We start from the raw sequence: 19941 nt of genomic DNA, 5'->3' as shown, positions 1-19941 counted from the left end.
CATTCATTCGTTCACTCAACAAGTATTTATGGTATTCCTCTACTCATATTAAATGTTATAAATGAAAGAACAAAATAAACATGGTGTCTGTCCTGAGTTGGGGAGAAAGGTACAGAGGATATACAGAATATTATAGTATAGGGTGCTTAAATGCTTGTATAGGGGAAGTTTAGGATTCTATGGGTACATATGAGAGGCATGTCATATGACTGAGAGTCAGGGAAAGTTTCCTAGAATAAACATTGTATAAGCTAAGACTTGAGAATTAAATCAGAAATATTTTAGTCAAAGAGAAGGATATAGAGGGAGGGGAGGGTGCCTGGGTGGCTCAGTCAGTTAAGCATCTGACTCTTTATTTCAGCTCAGATCATGATCACAGGGTCATGAGATAGAGCCTCATGTCATAGAGGCTGCTTATGATTCTCTCCCTCCCTCTGCTCCTCTCTCCTACTACTCCATAGGGATACATGTGCCCTGTCTCTCTCTCTGTTTTTTTTTTTTTTTTTTTTTTTAAAGACAGAAATGAAAGAGGAGAGGGGAGCTCATGGGTAGTGATAGAAACCATCTTAAAAGATATAGGCTTTATCCACAAGAAATGAGAAGCTATGAGAAGTAATATAATCAGATATACAAATTTTTTAAATGACTGGCTATTTAGAGAAGTCAGTAAGTCATGCTAGGTTTGCCTATGTTCTAACAAGGAGTTCTTTGAGTCATGTAAATGATACGTGCTCTTATGCGTGGAGCTTTATCCCTCAGTTAAATAAAGTTAAGACTACCAATTAAAAATTCTCCAAAGCTGTATCCATCTAAAATAGTCAATTTAAGCAAGCAAAAACTATTATAGTATGTGGGAAAATATTATAAAAGAGTTTTCTTAATGAATGGAAACACCATAACACACAACCTCCAGGCTCAATAATTTAACTTTTTGTCAGTGTTGATCACTTTAAAAAAATACAGCTTTTCAATATATGATTTTGGAAATAACACTACTTGTAGAAGATATAGATATTAAACTAGCAGAATGTTTTCTAAATTTACTAAAGTAATTGGTTACATTGCCCCCCCCGGTGAACCATACCCCCTCCATGTTCACATCCTTATATAGTCTCCTTCTCTTCTATTTGAAAGGAAACTATGGTTTGCTTTAACCAAGAGAATTTAGCAAACATGTTGCTATGTGAGTTCTGGAACTTACAGCCTCTGTGTCTGCAGTTCTTAGTCACCTCACAAGATGTCTAACTACTCTATTTAAGGGATCATAATAGATTGACCCTGTGGAGAGGCTGCCTGGAGAGAAGGTCCTGAGATTACAGGAAGAGAGTCCCAACCATTCCACCAGCCTAGCCAAACCTAACCCCAGATGGCCCACAACCAAATGCAGCCACAAGAGTGATCATTGGAAAAATCATCTGAAGAACCATGCTACCGAGCCCAGCATAGGTTGCAGAATTGTCACAAATAAAATGTTTGTTGTTTGAGGCCACAAAGTTTTGTTGTACAGCAATATATAACTGAAGCACTTATCATCAATCTTTAAGAGGTAGAAGTAATAATAATAATTAATAATTTTCATTATTTAGTCCAATAATAATTACCTTATTATTATTTAGTCCCGTTTATTTTGTGTCAGGGATGAAAACTGAGAAACAGAATAGGTGACTTGTTTTGAGTTCTACAGCATCTTACCCTTCAATATGCAGCCACTCAAAAAGCCCTCTTCTCAATTTTCTAGTGTAAAAAGTGACAAGAAGAAAGGAATGGAAGAGGAAAATGGAAAAGATATGGAATAAGAGCAATCATAAACCTAAAAACTGAGCACTCTGGACACATAGTCTGGCATCTGGCCTTGGGGTAAAGAGAGTAATCTATGCTCTTATTGTATTACATTGTATACCATGTGCATATGTGTACACTCATGGGACTAAGAAATCTGGGAAATCGATAGTACAGTAGATGACTATTAATGACCAAAAGTCATTTTTACCAACTGCATGTTACTCTCATTACCTCATTTCACACTGCATGTTTCTGAGAAAATAGTATTCAAGTCATAGTTGAGTAGATCAACCTACAGAATCAATTGACATCAACAGGCACCCCAGTTGACTCTGACTAAGCTGCACAAAATGATAGTACTTCAAGATTCTCAAGTGGATTAGATTTCTCAGGTGAGGCTTTACTAGAGGTGCCTAATACTAAGGTCTGTCAGGTTCTTTCACACTGGCCCAGGGCTCGTGCCTTCTGAGGCATTTTATAAATAAGTAAGTTAGCCTATTCTCAAAAGACTCTAGATGGAAACACTTTAATAAAGCAGACCTAATTTTTCAATCTCACCTTTTGTAACTGGGTAAGAATGAGCTATTCTTCATGTTCTTGTAGCCTGACAGGAACAAGAAAGTGTACCAAATCATTAATTCTCTAATTTGCCCACATAACATAAAACCAGCTGGCTTTTAATATTTAATTAAATTAGTGTGCTCCCCGACTGAGTTCTAATATTCCAATTTCAATTTTCAGCACAAAGCTAATATAAAACCAAAAAAGCACTGAGTGATGTGGAAAGGGAAAATGTGACCTTGATAGGATAATGTGAAGGCATCTACAGATGAAAAGAAACCTTTTATTTTTCCCTTAAGCAATACAAAATGTCCAAAGTTAGCATCCTGACTAAAAGTATCTCATTCTCTTTTAAGAAGTAGCATCCTGTGGTAAAAATATGTGCACGTTTGGGGACAGTTTCTTTTTGCCCTTAATCAAGTCCTTTATCCACTTGTTCTTTTCTCAAGAGCAAGTCCCAGGTATTGTACTGGGAGTCTAAGTGGGAGGATGAAAGGCTTTGTCTCTACCCCTGGAAGAGCTCACTGTCTATTTCTTGCTAGGGACCTCATAGTCAGGTGTACGTGCAGTCTTGGACAAGTTTAACCTTTCAGCTTCAGGCCACTATCTCTAGAATGGCAGCATTAACTACACTTAGTTCATGCCATCCCTGTGAGGATTACACGACGTCATGTCTTGAGACAAGGCTTAGCACCTTGGAGAGCAGCCCCACATAGCCTGATCATCGAAGTCACGAGGTACTTTGCATAGGTCTTTTGTAGCTGTTAGTGTGAAATTGTATTTGTGGGAGGCCAGAGGGCAAAGATCCTGCTATGTCTATTTTCTAATGGGTCACTTCTCCCTTACACGCAATAAAACGTGCTTACGTCTGGCCTCAAGAAATTCAATTGTGAGGTGCTTTATCTGTAACTCTCCCTATGAAGTGTTTCCTCCCTTGAATAGCAGATTCAACTGATAGGGCTGGCTTGTTTCTTGTCCGTTTTAATTGGATAGGATTATGCTGGGCTTACACTAAAGGTTTTTCTTAGCCTTTTGTGCTGATTTTAATTCCCATGTGTGTTTATGATAGCTGTTGATTTTTTGTTGATCGCTCCTATGTGTCTGTTTTTTGTTTTTCTCTATTACACTGAATTGGGCTGATCTTCATGCTCATTCAGAGCATTCTAGGAAGCCATGATACGAAGTTGGTGGGTACAAGTAAGTGATGAAAATGCCCGAAAAATGTTCAGTAAAGAAACACAGACAAGCAGACTGTCGGTGTCACCATATGGTGAGTCTGGCTCCATAGGGCAGTGGTAGGCCTGGACTGGGATTCAGAGTCAAGGTCAATACATAGATAGTGAAGATGAGCCATGGGCCTCAGCATTTTTAGAGACACGTAATTTCACATGGGACCCAAACTTTGACTTTTTCCCCTGCCTTTCTTGTTTGCCTATGGCATGGTCATTCACTCAATTGCCCAGATGAGGTTTCAGAAGCATCCTTGATTCCTTCATTTTGTCACCCCTCTCACTCCATGGATAAACTTCTAGTTTTGCCTCAGAAACCACCTGGCTTCTGTTCCCTCCTTTTCATTCCACCCTCAGTACCTCAGATCTGGCCTTCATGACATCACGACTGTGCTATTTCAACAACGTTCCACGCACCTGCCCACCTACAGTATAATGCCTATTGGAGAACGTATTACACCTAAGAATGGGATTCAGCTTTTCTTATTGAACATCCACCTTCTCTTTCTCTTTAACCAACCAGAACTGCCCACTCCTGGTACTAAATTGTACAGCTTCACCAGGGACCTTCCAATTCCCCAAACTCACCTTGTGCCTTTGCTCATGGGGTTGTCTCTGACTGAAATTACAGTGTCATTCCATTGAGTGGAATCTCATTCATTCTATCAAGCAAATCCCATTATTTTTCAAGGATAATTCAAATGCTGCTACTTCGCTCTATAGCTTTCCATGGCCCTCCAAGACAGGATCAATCATTCCTGACTCTGTCCCTGTGCCCACATACACACATTTTTTTTTAATTTATGCTTCAGTTTTTTCAACTAAATAGTGAAGTGTGAGAGAATGAGAATATACTCTTGAAAATCTATCTCCAAATTTTAGAAAAATGACTCATAGCCTATCTCATGTACATGTTATACAAGTGCTTAAATTGAATTGTTGAATTGTTTATCTTTTTTTTTAAATCAGCAGGTAGCCAACATTCATGACTTGAATCTGCCTCTCTTGAACTATATAGCACTATGATTCCTTTTTTAAAATTTTTTATTTTCCTGATTATAAAGGTAATAAGTCTGAATCTGCAAAGATTTAGAAAATATAGAAAAAGCATAAAAAAGGAAATAAAAATCACATAACATGCCTCCAATAAGAGATAATTAACATTAATAAGTTGATGGATTCCCTTAAAGTACACTTATGATACATACAAATTTTATGCTAATTTTGTAACACCTTTATCATCATTTAGGATAGCAAATTTACTCTCCTTGAAACGACAATGCATGTGTCACTATCAACTGTCAATTTGTTTCAGCTCCACAAGTCTTGGAATTAGTGTGAATCCAGTTTCTGTATATTGATATAGAATCCCAGATGCTATCTGAAAGTAAGCTTGTTTCCATATACATTTTATATATTTGAAGTTGTACTATATGAATGCTTTTTAACTTGTTTTTTTTTTAACTTCATGTATACCATCAAGCTTTCCTCTCTGCTATTAAGTATTCTTCCCAACATAACCTTTATTTTTTTTAAAGATTTATTTTTATTTATTTATGATAGACACAGAGAGAGAGAGAGAGAGAGAGAGAGAGGCAAAGACACAGGCAGAGGGAGAAGCAGGCTCCATGCTGGGAGCCAGATGCGGGACTCGATCCCGGGACTCCAGGATCACGCCCTGGGCTGAAGGCGGCACTAAACCACTGGGCCACTGGGGCTGCCCTGCTTCATACACTTAATAAGTATTTTTTATATCTTGTAATAGGTGAGCTCATTAAGAAAAGAAAAACTGAACCTTCCCTGACTACTCTTCCTTATACCTGGTGTTTGGACTTTGTAATAGAGTACAGCCTAAGCTACTAGTAAGATAGAGGGAGGGAGGAAGGAAAAGGTGAAGGAGAGGTAGAGGTAGTGGGAGGGAGAGAAAATAAAAGAAAGACAAGACAATACAGTGGCTTAACCTAGATGGGAGTTTATTTCTTTATCACTCATAGTGATAACAGTCCATAGTTGACAGGGATCTGGTAACATGGCTCTGTCTTCTCCTACATGGCTTCAGCTTGTGTGCCCCTGGTTGTTACTCTAGTCCACATCATCTCCTAGGCGTCAAGAAGTGAGGAAAGGACCTCACAATCCTTTTAATGCCAGGACCCAGGAGTGGTACACGTGTCTCCTACCGTGTGCTATTGGCCTTGACTTAGCCTCGTGGCCATGTCAGCAACAACAGAGGCTGGACACTAACCTTTCTTAAAAAAAAAAAAAAAAAGAATCGGATGACATTTATGCAATGCGCATCAGGTGCCCACGACTTTCAGCAGTTGCTTCATTTAATCATCTTTTACTAGATACTATCATCAGCATGGTAGCTGGGGGTCACTGAGACTCCAGATAGATTAAGTAACCTGACCAAGGTCACAGCCCCTCTGTCATCCAGCAACGTCTAAATCCAAGACTGTGTGGCTACCAAACTACTGCTCTTCTGGCCGCGTTATTAACACATTTCCTTAATAACCAGAAAATTAAAATTTAGAGACAGGAACAGAGTTTCCTTCTAAGACTTTTGAATTTAAAGAAAAAATTCTTATTGGGATTAATAGTGTGTGTCATGTCTCCAAATACAGATTTAGTAGAAAATATTGTTAGGCGGTTCTAGAATAAGTTCAGTCTCTAGATTTCTGAGACGACTTAAAGTAAATAACAGCTACTTATAATCCCTCAGTCTGTTCCCGTGTGAATTGTGACAGTGATAGTTCTTGTTCTTCGAATGTTTCCAGGTCTCAGAAAATAGACCTTTTGTGACAAAATAAATGGGGCAGGGGAAGGAAGGGGTTTGGGGGGCACGGACACTCCTCTACGCTATTAGCACAATAATGGTGATACTATTGTTTTGCTAGGGGCAAGGTCAAAAGCAGAATCACAGGACCTCTACCCTTTCTTCATATAATGAGAAAATAAATAGAAACATGGCAAAAATGTACTGGCTTTTTAGGAAAACTAATGAGGCAACCAGCTGCAGTGCTTTCCATGGGGGAGCTGGAACAGGAATAGGAGCACCCGCCCTCACACCACTGACACCTTCACATCTGAAACTCAGTTTTGTGGGACACAAAATGGGTCCAAAGATGGATGAACATCTTCCTGCATGCTACTGGGGAGTTTCCCAGAAAGGAACCCAGGTCTCCCAGCTAGGAGACCTGAAAGAGGCCAAACAAGGGGGCATAGGGAATATTCTCTTCCTAGAAGCCCAAAGCCACCCACGAACCCGTCCCTTATATAAGTTCACAAGTATGACTAAACTAGATTAGGTCACACCCTCTGTCCTCCCCACACGCTGTGTTGCTTTTTTGCGAGCTGCCACAGCTTAAGAACACAGCTTTGTACACCTGGATAACAGGAAGTTCGGTCTGGGGAAGACTGTCCCAGAAAGGCAATGGCCCTCCAACCATCTCTCCAGGACCACAGTAGATGAGGACATAGGAGATCAGTTCTCTGGCTACTACTCCCCCCGCAGCCCGCCCCTTGCCTACCCCTCCAGCACACCCTCAGTAAGCAGGGAACTTCCTTCAGGGTAGGGGACAAGGCACCTTCTCACACCAGACTGCACGTGTGTGTGGTGAACTCAACTAAAAATAATGGACACGTGAGCAAAATGTTGAGGCCTGACATATTCCTGAGGCCTCTCTGTAAGAGTGGCAGCAGTGAATTGAATAGAATAGACAATCATTAAATAATATGAGTCATTTTTTTGTAATATTTGACATTAGCTTCTAAAAGGCTTCTACTGATTATGTTTTATTACCTGGTTTGTTAAGCATCTATTGTAAAGTGCTGTTAAATTATCGTGAATTAGCTTTCATTCCACAGAAGTGTCACCTGAATGTACTTAGCTGGCTCGTCAGTGCCACAAATGTGTAATTATTTATTTTATTAAGCAGTTTTGTTGCCTTTTACACATTACAAAGTGCTTTTTCATTAGTTTGACCTGAAAAAAAAAAAAGTTAAATTACTGTACACTGTGGTGTTCTTAGATGAGGCATTTTACTCACAAAATTCCAAAATTCTTAAAGGTTTCTTGGCTCTCTGATACTACTTAGAATTTTATCTTTGATCTACAGATCAAAGACCACGGTGAGAATCTTATTAAAGCTATGAAACTTCTCATGATAAAATGAACTTAAACAGAGAATGTTACATAAAACTCCAGGACTTTCATGGATCCCCAGAAAGTTATTCTGTGGGCGCCCAGGTTAAGAAATTCTGAGGTAAAGGATTTTGAAAATTCCTGTTAAATTATGTAAAACAATTACTTTTTCTGATACTGTACACTTGACTTTTTCAAGTATTAATGCAGTAAAGAAGGAGAGGACAAACATATACCACTGTAATGGCAGCAAAGACAAAGGTTATTTCAGTTTGGATTTTGTTGGTTAAAAAAATAGGGCTCCAGTCCTTAATCTTCCTGTATTAACCAAGGATAAATTGTCCAGCACCTTTTCCCAGTTGAATTTTATATGGAAAGAAAATTATTTCAGTCATCTCAGCAATGCCAAGCCTTCAAAGAATTGAGAAAGCAAGCACCGGTGTAAAGTTATTGAGTGTCTCCTCTGTGGTCGACATTGTGCCAAGCGCCTTCCACGCATTGTTGCATTTAATTCTTAAAACAAGGATATGAGAAAGCTACTGTTTTTATTGCCCTCTTATAAGGAAATTGAGAGAAGCACAGTAACTTGACTAAGGTCTCACCGTTGGTATGTGATGGGCCTGGGACTCAGTTTCTCTCCCCTAATTTGACAGCCAGGCAAAAGCCATGAGAGACAGGTGTCTTTTATCTGAAGTTCTGGGAAGGAGGAGCAGTTTTATTTTATTTCGAAGAAACAAATGATCTAAATCAATCTGCGCCTGCCCTTGATTTTGTGCAAATTTATTTATAAGGAATTGTGAAGGAAGGGGAGATAGTCCTAAATTCAGAAAATTTAAATAGTCTTAAATCAAGCATGTAACATGCAATCCCATTTGTCCAGAAAAAAAAAAAAAGGCAAAAGGCAGAACAGTAAATCTTTTCCATAGCAAAATTATCACAAGGCTACGTGGAGTCTTCCAAGCTCGACTTTTCCCCTTTGAATGGAAACTGCAAATCACCGGGTTATCATGTGCTCTAAGTAGTGAGTCCATTAATCTCTTTCACTCTTCATTTGCCTCGGATCTGATTTGACTTTGTGATAATGCATCGCTCCGATCACCCTGTGCCCTCCTTGATATGGAGTCTTCAGAGAAAGCTACAAACAAAGAAGGCTGGTGGCTCAATCCTAACGGGGTCTCAGGATGAGGAATGACGATGTTTGGAAACATCTTCAACATAATTGTGGTACCCAAGAGGACTTTCAAGATATGAGCCAGCAGTAAAATACTTGTAGAACTGAATAGTAAAGCAGAAACTGAAAATGAATTATTATAACCACTCCAATTCAGTGTAAAGTTTTGCTTCTGAGGGCATAATACTCAGATACCTACTGAGCACATAAATATGCATCTAACTATGTACCACAGTGGTTAATCAAGTTAAAATTCAAGGTTGGATTTTTTTTAACATGAGAAGGGGAGATATAGAACAGTTGAATTACTAGAACTCTCTCAGAAAATTGGTAGCAGTAGGTCTTAGTCCAATGTCCACTATACCTTGTTGCTACTCTAGTCTAGACAAGGGATAGACAAACTTCAGGTCTAGACAAGGGATAGGCAAACTTTTTCTGAAAAGGTTAGAGAGTAAATATTTTAGGCTTTGAAAATGATACTGTCTCTGTAGCAAGTACTCCACCGAGGCACTGTAGTGTGGAACCAGCCCTAGATAGTCATTACAAGTGTGTTCCAATAAGACTTTATTTACAAAACAAATGGTTGGCTGGATTTGGCCAACAGATGGGAATTTGCCCACCCCTGCTCTAACTACAAATTCCGTCACAGCCATTTATCAATTACAGGTTTTGATTTAGTTGTTTAGTCTCTCTCAACCTCAGTTTCCTCCCCCAGTGAAACACAGGGTTTCCCACAACGGAAACCATTTTTCTCAGATAAACTTACCATAAATGATTTAAATAGAATAGGGTTTGGGGAATCCCACTCTTTAGGTTTATAAAAAACATATATAAATATGCATGCATATGTGTGTAATTTATTGAATATCTACTATGTGCTAACCACTGTATTAAATGCTTTACATATATTGTTAGATTTAATCCTCGTGACTGTCTTTCAATGTAGATGCCAGATGCCTCGAGACATTAGGGAGCTTGCCAAGCTGCGCAGCTCCTGAGGTGTAGAACTGCAATCAGCTGCTTATTGGAGCTCTACTCATGCCTCTACAGTATACTGTCTTTCCACAGTCTCTTTATTTTATTTTATTTTATTTTATTTTATTTTATTTTATTTTATTCTATTCTATTTTATTATTTTATTTTATTTTATTTTATTTATTGTGGAGAGAACACTTAACATAAGATCTACCCTCTTAAATTTTTAAATGTGCAGTAAATTATTGTTGACTCTATGCACAGTGTTGTACAGCAGATCCCTAGAGATTATTTATCTTGCTTAACTGAAATTTTATGCTCTCTTCTCCCAGACCCTGGAAACCACCATTCCACTATTTGCTTCTATGAATTTGAATATTTTAGACCTTATAAGTGGGGTCCTGCAATATTTGTCATTGTGTGACTGGCTTCTTTCATTTAGCATACTACTGCCTTTTGATAAGGACATACTGGTATTTTTTTTTGAAGTGTCATGAGGGGTAGGGAGTGTCATGTACATGGAATACAAGTCATTTTTATGGGGACAAATCCCTGCCCAGATCCAAACATTCACTAGGCTATGTATTACTAGAGGATGAAGTGATAGTACTAAAGTTTAAGATGAGGCTATTTCTCCTTCTATACCTGCTTCCTCTTTTTACTTTTAGCTCAATGACTGGCAAGAAGACTCTAGTCTTTTTTCCCTTTAAGGGAAATATATAGGTTATCTCCTCTCTGATCTCTCAAAAGCAGCCTCCCGATAAACATAGACTATTTTTGGCTATTTACAAAACATAGACTAAGCAGCCTACAACCTCTCAGTTCCATGCACTGGAGCAAATTGATAGTCTTTTGCTATCTGATCCCTTTTACTTTTGATGTAGTAGATAAAACTCACATTCACCTTTGGTAGCAATGCAATGGCAAGAGCTAATCCTCAAGTTTGAGATGTGCAATAGGCATAGATACAAGGAACAAAAAGTAGCAAGCTCAAATATGGCATTAGACCTAAATTGTATGCTGTAATATAGTTTTTATCAAAGCTCAGCACTAAAGGCAGAGAAGTTTTCTCAGATTAATAAAAAAAAAAAACAATACTTTTACCATTTGACCACATTCTTTGTCCATGAGATCCCTTGTCAGGGAATGCAAGGAAGGGAGATGGAAGAGGAATGCCAGGAAGATTAATGAATTAATCAATTAAAACAAATAAGCAAAACAAAAAACAAACGACCCTACATTAAGCAATTCGAATGGGGTCTAGTTCCTCCATCTCTTTCATATTCCTCAATCATTGGCTTCCACCCATGTATCCCACTAAAACTGCTATCGTTAAGTTTACACAAATGGCCTCTACTCAAGTCCAATGGCTGCTTTTCAGTTCTTAACCGACTTGACCTTCCTGGATGATCCTTTTTTTTTTTTTTTTATAAGGAAACTCTCTCCTTGTTCTCTCATGAGTCAAAACTCAAATGCCTACAGTGGCCAAGCCCATGACATAAATTAACGGTCTCATGTTATATTCCTTTACCACAGATACATTTTATACATTTAACAAACATCTAAGAATATTCTTGTCTTTCACAAGTAATGTGGCCTTTCCCATTGTTCTTGAAACATGTGGCACACGTGCCCTCTTTCTGTTTTCCCACTTTTGATGTAAACATGGATATAAGAAATATTTTGCTTTCTTCTTACTTATAATGTAAGAAAAGCAGCTGTCACCTGTTTAAGTAGATGATAAATAGTACCAGCAACTTGGTTCCAGGACAATGGGTTACGGTGGAGACTGTGGCCAACAACAGCCCACATACCTTATCTGAAGGGGAAGTTTCTATTCAGCTCTGGCTTATCATTCCCGTCTTGTTATTTGCAATAGATGCTAGAACTCAAAATTTTTTGTAAATCTCTGAATTTTTAAATGTTGGCAACACTCTGTATGTCAGACTTAATACTTCTGAATGTGAGATTTGAGTTGCTGGTTTGTCACATTTGCGGTCAGAACCAGATTCTTTTTTCACAGACACCTTTTCCACCAGTGTATCTCCTGGCTCCTCCCTGAGTCATATTCTCATTCCAAAGGCTACTCTTGAGAAAGTCCATCTCCTCTGCCACAGCTTCAGCCCATAGCACTCTATTGTAACTTTATTTTCTCGTATAATAGTTATTTACAAAGTTGTCTTTTCTGCCTCAATTGCTAATAACTATATTATGGGTAGTGACTGATTCTTATTTATATGTGCGTTCCACATACACCTAGATCCACTGCTTTGCGCATGAAAGTTTTGTCATAAGTATGTCTTGATTCTTTATATTTAGACTCTGATTTTCTGTAAAGAAAATACTTTTTAAAAAATGGCTGCTCTGTCAAATGGTCCCAGGATCATGCTGGGATCCCACTCTGTGGATCTTGATTGGTATAAGGAAATAGTTTTTCTCTCAAATTCCTGCAAAATCCACATAGTGCCAAAAGCAGCTTTGGTCCTTAGGATGATGGCTTTGCTAGAGGCAAAAACTATTTTGTGAAAAAAAAAAAGTGGGTCTCATGGAAATAAGTTGGAGAAATTCTGTGTTAAACAATGTTTAACAGATTTCTTTACTGCAGCACTTCTCAGAGGTTTTATTGTGCTTAACTGTACTGCGACTACACAGAGAAGTAACTGAGTGCTTTTTAAACTTTTTTGGCTCTAGAACCTTTTTGGGAGGATCATTATTTATGATCTCATGGGACTGGAACACAAGTGGACTAGAACACAGTCTGGCTTAACAGTGTAAATGCTTGGAAGGTGAAGTCTTCTATGATATGTCCCCCATCTATATCTTCAGTGTTGTTTTCTACCAGACTAATCCTCCAGCCATTCCAGGACTCATATTATTCTTTGTTTCTCAAACATATGCCTTCTACTTAAGCACATTTTCTCTCCAACTTTTCATGGTCTGAAGAAGCATTCCACCTTCACTAGACCTATTTAAAAGTTATCTCACCTTTAAAATCTAGTTAAATACATATTTTCCTAAGAATTCATCAAAAATCACTCCTGCCCCTGTTGACCTCTTGTTCCTCTAAATAGCAGCCACATTAATTGTCTCCATCAAGCCTCTGATATATAAGATAGACTATGCTAACTTTGTTTTTTGTATTTGTCAGCATGTATTTCCTCTTTCCTCTTTAGATTATTATCTACTTAAGAGCTCTGTCTTTTAACTTAGTGCCTTCTTCCTAGAGGAAACTCGATCAGTGATTGTCATGATAAAATGAAATAACTTGAAGACCTAAATGCATGTGACTAAAGATTCTGAGAAGGGAAGGGTAAGAAGTGACTGCTGGGGCATGTGAGGTTTTAGTGTAGAATAATTTTCCCAGTACCTCCCTGGTGTACAAGGGAGACAAAGGTCTCTCTGGAACTAAGACTGTTAAAATAAGAAAGAGAAAGGAGAAAATCTTCAAGGAGAAAGACAATTCCCTGCCTAAAGGGCAGGAAGCACTCTCTCAGGAAGAAAATATATGTGGAGACACCTTAATCACACCTTGGCAATTTTTAAGTCAAAGACTATCATACAGGGTTGAGTCTCACAATTAACCCTTGCTGCAGTTCAACCTGCTTCTCATGGGGATTTGGTATATGTTGTTTTAAATGGAGTTAAAAGCTGAAGAAGTACCTTCTGGAGTTTTGAAAAGGCCAGGCAGTCAAAGAATGTTTGAAAGAGCCCTCGTAAAATCTGGAAATATTTCCTTCTGCTTGTAAGATTTCGGAGCTCTATCCAAAACAAAACACCTGCTGGCTACAAGTGAGGAAGAAGAATGGAGGATAAAGTGTGTATCTTCAAGACCTCGTATCAGGAACCAGCCAGGGAGATAGGGACAGGGACAGGGATGGGGAGGGTTCTGGGAGTGCTGGCGTGCTAGGTACAAACTGAAGACCATCTGGAGCCAAGTGTTTTAAGTGAAGCCTTTATTGTTTTTCTCATAGCTGTTATATCCTGGGAAAAGCAGGTTATACCAGAAAGCAATACTTTATTTCCCAATAAAGAAAATGTGGCGGAGCCGAGAAATTTATTTTGCTTACAGTTTGATTTCCTGGCCTGCTAATTTCTCAGAAAGAATAAAAGGAATTTGAAAGTGAGAAATATTTACTTATGTGGGAATAAATATGCATGAAAATGCTAAACAAAAGTGCAAAACCAGTATTTATGCCCATTTGCATGAATTTTAAAGCAATATGAATCAAGAAAGCTCTAACATCATCATTCTGACTCTCTGTAATGGGACAGAGAGTAAAGTAATATATACATTTAAAATTTATTCTATGTATGAATAGATGCACATTATGTGGATAAATTTCTTTATGAAATAATTGACTATTTTTTTCTTGTAAACCTAATAAAAACAGTTTGAGATCATCAAAATTAAGAGATCAAGCTAGTGCATAACAAAGTGAAACAGTCTAATCTGTGTATGTAAATGAGGTAACAGCAACACATTTAGCATCTGTTAAACTCACAGTGTATAATATTCATTTCATGAGGTTTGAAATACAGGCAGGAGGATTATGAAGGGGAATACCTGCCTGAGAGAACCCCGTGTGACATTTTTCATTTCATATTTACACTCAGCTATATGTGTAAATAAGCAGGTATTTTAATATCTGTACCAAATGAAAAAATATATTGCACTAGTTTGAGTTTTGATGCACATGGTTTATATACGTAGTTTAATTTTGAAGAAGAAAATGATGGAGAGCCTAGAGATTATCAAAGTTATACCTAAAGAAATGAGAAATTATCACCTTAGCCACCTTCCCCATTGAATAGAAGTCTATCTGGAAATGCATCCATTTTTCTATCAACAGAAAACACACCATCACCTGGTAAATAGTTACATGTTGCAAAATACAGATTATCTCTAATTAACAAAAAGAAAGACATTGCTTTTCAAAGTCTGGGAATGTTATCTTGTGATTTTGTCATAAATGATATTTATTTAATTGATCCATTTTAAGGATTATCTTGTTTTCACCTCTTTGATTGCTTCCTTCCAGTGCCATGTAAATTGGAACCGCTATTAGCAACATCACTAATTTTCCCTAAAGATCATCTGAGCTTTCAAGCCGAAACATTGCACTCCATTTTATTTTTCATAAAATTGAAATGGTTTTAGATGGATAATTTTATCATCTTTAATTCAAGCCTCAAAGGTAGCCAATTTTTTTTTTTTTTTTTTTTTTTTTTACAAATAATTGATTGCTTGGACTGAAAATTTTAACTGCAATCTTTCAAAGGGAAGATAATGTTGAAATGGTGTTGGTTATAATAATTAAAGCCTTTATTCAATCAAAAATAGACTCTTTAGCTAAAGGGCAGTAAACTTCATGAGGTCTATAACAAATCATGTTTCAATTTATTGAACACGGATTTTTTTTTCCTTCCTCGTGTTTAGTATTTGTCATTTAGATACATAAATAGAGAACTAGATTCTGAATAAATTAAGCATAGCGGTAATTTGTGGCAGCTCTGATAAATCATATATATATGCACTGTGATTACATGAAATGAGAGGACCATCACACATAAGGCTGATAAATTGCTCCAAGCCCACGAAGGGTTTGATCTGCAGACTAGTTCTCTTTTCTTTCTCGTTCAGACAACAACATTAACTGCTTAACTAGAAAAGCTTTCCTTAATATTTCTAACGAACTTTATAATATCACCAGAGCTAGGTGATGCACCATTACTAGGATGAAACACAACAAGATAACAAACATTCAAAGGACAGAACTGAAAACTGAAGGCATATGACACATTTCTTCGAGAGGGAAGAGACTTGCCTGGCTGCAGTGGGAGGAAATGATAGGCAAAAAGGTTGATAAAATCAGAACAGAAAGCTGTGCCTATAGTATGAAGAGGTAAGGATGAAGTATCTAATCTATAAACAGTGGGGGGCTCCCTTCCCATCAGTGTGGGCTGCTACAACAAAGTACCAGAGAAGAGTGGCTTATGAATAACAGAAATTTATTTCTCACAGTCCTGAGGAAGTCTGAGATGAAGATGCCCACACGGCTAGATTCTGGTGAGAACCCTCCTCTGGAGTGTGGACTGCCAACTTACTGTATCCTCACATGTCACAGAGCAGAGAGAAGCAGCAAGGGCTCTCCTGACTCTTGTAAGGGCCCTAATACCATTCATGAGGGCCTCATCCTTACAGTTGCCCTCCAAAGGTTCTACTGCCTAATAACATCACATTTGGGGGGTGGGGGAGCAGGGGGTCAATATAGATTTGGGCAGGGGGTGGACGGGGGGGTGGATAACGAACATTCAGTATGGCGCACCACTATGGATTTTGCTTAGGGAAGCATTTTCTGAAGCGTGATTGCTACCTGTTGGTGGGAGAGACTGCACAGAGAAGGGTCTGTCGGGGCATACTTCAAGAACAAAGGTAATGGCTCAGGAGTAAAATGAGAAGTTGCTAAAAAAAAAAAAAATGAGAAGCTGCTGAACACAGCTGTTGGCAGTGGTCATGGCTAGGGAAGGGTATTTCTCCATATATTATGGAAGAAACAGGAACAGGGCTTTCTAATATAAATGAATGCTTGAGATGATTCTAAAATTAACAACTAGGGAGGTGGATTTGGGGACAGAAAGGCTATTTCTGCATATCAGTTGAGGTCCTCTAAATTATGCTACAGGAACAGAGTCCCCAAATCTCCTATGCTCAAAATACCAAAGTTGTTTTTGTTGTTACTGTTGTTTGTAGTTCCCACTCACACTACAGGCCCGTGGTGGTCAGCTGGGTCTCTGCTCCTCACTGCCTGCCTCCTTCAGGGACATCAACATCGCTGATACTTGACTCTTGTAGAAGAAAAAGAGAAGGGGAAAGCACACTTTGCCTGTTAGGACACATTGTCTCTTAAAGCTTCCACATGGAAAGGACACATGGGACCTCCTGTCACATTTCATTAGTCAAAGAAGTCACATGGCCCTGCCTGAGCTCAAGGGGATGGATATTGGAGATTAGTGGTACAATCTACTACTTTCTCTTTTCATAACAAGCTGGGCATTTGATGTGTGAGAATATTTTTTTCAGACTGTGTTGTATAAAACATGAAATGCAGAGCTTTTTTTTTCTCGTCGATGACAAATAATTCCACATAGACCAACATGGAAGGAAATAAAAACGTAATTAAATACTAAACAATGTCCCTAGCTATGTACAGTTGGTTTTATAAATATGCAATCTCCAAAATATGTAGTTTGCCACTTAATAGGGCTTTCTATAAATGAGTTTCTTATGGGTCCTGCAACAAATCTCCACAAACCTGGTGGCTTAAAATAACATCTATCCTCTTATAGTTCTGGATGTCAGAAGTCCAAAATCAGTTTTACTGGGTCAAATTCAAGGTGTCAACAGAGCCATACTCCCTTGGGAGGCTCTGGGGAAAAGAGGCTACTGGCCTCTACCAGCTTCCAGTGGCTGCCACCAGTCCTTGGATCTTGGTTACACCACTTCTGGGGTCACACTGCCTTCTCCTTTTCCTATAAAATTCTCTCTCTGCCTCCCTCTTAAAAGAATTCTTCTGATTATACTGGATCCACCCAGATTATCCAAGTCCCCATCTCAAGATCTTCAACCTAATACATCAGCAAACTCTCTTTTGCCAAGGATTAGGACTTCAGTATCTTTTGGGGCTGTCATTCAGCCTACCGTACTCATCATGGCACCTACATTGCTTCTCACAGCTCCCACTGTATTTAGATAGGTACACAAAAGAAAATCAAGCAAAGCACCATTGCCATAAACCTGTATTCAAAAATGTTAGTCTCAAAGACTTTAAAGGAATATTCTAACTTGGGGAAGGAGGGTGTAACTTTAAATAGGGCTGAAGGAGGAAGGCTCCATTGAAGTACGATTAGCTTTGGGAATTGTCAGTCAAAAATGGTTCTTTATAGAGAAAGAATTGCTCCTATGGATTAGTGCCATTGTTTGCACAGTATGGCCTTTACCTGGAGGGATGGAAACAAATAGGGACTAAGATCATGTGCAGATCAACTTGCAGATGAAGAACAGTGGCAGGTAACTAGGCCTGGTGTGAGGGCCACAGTGGAAAATTCTCAGGCTTTCTGTGTCTTTTACAAATATAGCAAGGATAAAAAATTAATCTGTATTTGTTTATAGACTTCCAATTGCAGAAGGGCCATTGTCTAAGGAATGGAGGGACTTCCCCTGCTCTCCTGGATGTTACTGTGTAAGCTTGGCTCTTTGCTTTTGGAACCTTTTGTCATATTGATCTGAGGAGAAAGAAAGAAGTCCAGGAAAGCCAGGAATTCGTATGTTAGAAAAGGCAAAAAGCTTTCTGAGGAAGAAAATAATAAAGCAGAAAGAACAGGGAAGAGTTAGGACAGGTTAAAGAACAAATGGGAGAAATGAGGAGGGGTAAGTTTAAATAATCTTTCTTAAAAAAAATAAAAATAAATAATAAATAAATAAATAAATAATATTTCTTACCGTTAGGGAGGTAATTTTTTTATTTACTCCTCTTCCAAAGGCTTCAGAAAATAGGTAAATTGCCAAGACTAGATGCAAAATCTCTGCAGAGAAACTTTCCTCTAATTATCTGGCCTTATACACAAAAATCTGTGGAATAATATAGGTTCTAAACTCTCCAGCAACTCTTCTCTTGAATACTTTTATGTGACATATTGGAGGTTATACTCTCCCTCATCGGGCAAGTGTTTTCCAATTATAACCTTACCTTTTCTTTACATGTAAAAACCTGATAATGTTCGTGTATGAAACCAATTGACGCATTTAGACATATTGAATGACCACATCAGAATAACCAAGCAAGGATCTTAATGATTACTCAGCAAGTAGCCATAATTAGAGCCAACAAGAAATGAAGAAAAAAAAACAAATCATAAATTTGCTCATAGAAATAGACAAAGTGTTGTAACTTTTCATTTGTTCTTGGAAATCATATCTGTCCTGAATTCAAGGGATGCTAATGAATACTACTTTCTAATTTACGTTCTTAAATAAACTCTCAGTCCTCCCAAATCATCAAACAAAATTTTGTGTGTGGAGTAAAGGTGATGAAACTCTGCCTAGGTTTGGAGGGAAAGTTTACTCTGGAAAGTAACTGGATCGCTGAAATTCTCAACCATATATAATAATACATATTATGTTTTCAGATTTTTCTAGAGATTTGTTTACAGCCTTGATATTCGTTACCTTATTTGGAGCTCACTAAATACCCAGCAGTTACTTCAGAGTAGCCATTGCATTCTGTTTGGTGAAAAAACAGTGTCAGAAGAGTGATCATTTTTGCCCATTGTAGAGCAAGTTCTAGAACCCAGGTGTCCTTCTACTGTTCCCACACTGCCTTATAGCTAACTTTCTTAAAAACAGGCATTGTCTTTTTTGACTGGGAAATAACTCATACTTACAAGGTCCCGAGGGCATATCTCAATTTCACAGTCCACACAACCTGAAAAATTCAGCTGAAAATTGGTCTGTGAATACAAAGGCAGTGCTGGTCAAAAGTAAATTCTGGGGTTGTAGACCACAGAAATCCAGTCTCATTTCCTATGCAGAAGGCCTTATGCTGTCTGTTTGATTTTCTATGCAACTCAAATGCATATTTTTACCACTCAGATTCTGAATCCAAACAAAACCCAAGAAAAATGTTCAAGCAGGTTTCTCAGCGGTTAGTTATGGCAGCCTGTTCATATTGACAGAAACCCTCTAGCAGATTGTTCTAAATTTATTAAGTATTTTTAAGAAAATGGCAACTTAAACTTTATTTATTTATTTATTTTCATTTAAGAATATCTCTATTTGATGTAAGTTTGCACTTAGGGCATGTTGTATTCTAAGAACTTCTCCTTTTTGGGTCATTTTTTTTTTTTTACATTAAAGTCTTCAACTTTTCTGATTGAACTTTGGATATGAAATAGCTCTACATGTGAATAACAAACAACTGCAAGTGGGTAACAACTTTAACATGAAGTGGACATTCATAATCACTTATTGACCTCCCACTTACATACACACACACCACACACATAATCTCCGCCTCATTCACTAC

At 38.1% G+C, this 19941-nt stretch overlaps 1 long non-coding RNA gene across 2 annotated transcripts in view; it reads right to left on the bottom strand.

The window, feature by feature from the left end:
• The window catches only part of LOC118352539 (uncharacterized), a 99361-nt gene extending 80163 nt beyond the window's left edge, over positions 1 to 19198 (bottom strand). Inside the window, exon 1 of one of the 2 annotated variants that reach the window (XR_003147398.2) lies at positions 19086 to 19198. This is a non-coding gene — a long non-coding RNA (uncharacterized LOC118352539). The remainder of the gene's footprint in view (positions 1 to 19085) is intronic. The other variant, XR_004809777.2, reaches the window with a different exon arrangement.
• Between the last annotated feature and the right edge of the window lie 743 nt (positions 19199 to 19941).

This window comes from Canis lupus, chromosome 27 (assembly GCF_003254725.2).
Source record: "Canis lupus dingo isolate Sandy chromosome 27, ASM325472v2, whole genome shotgun sequence".
Taxonomy (NCBI): Eukaryota; Metazoa; Chordata; class Mammalia; order Carnivora; family Canidae; genus Canis; species Canis lupus.
The sequence above is the reverse complement of the archived record's forward strand: the minus strand, read 5'-3'. Positions and strand labels throughout refer to the sequence as shown.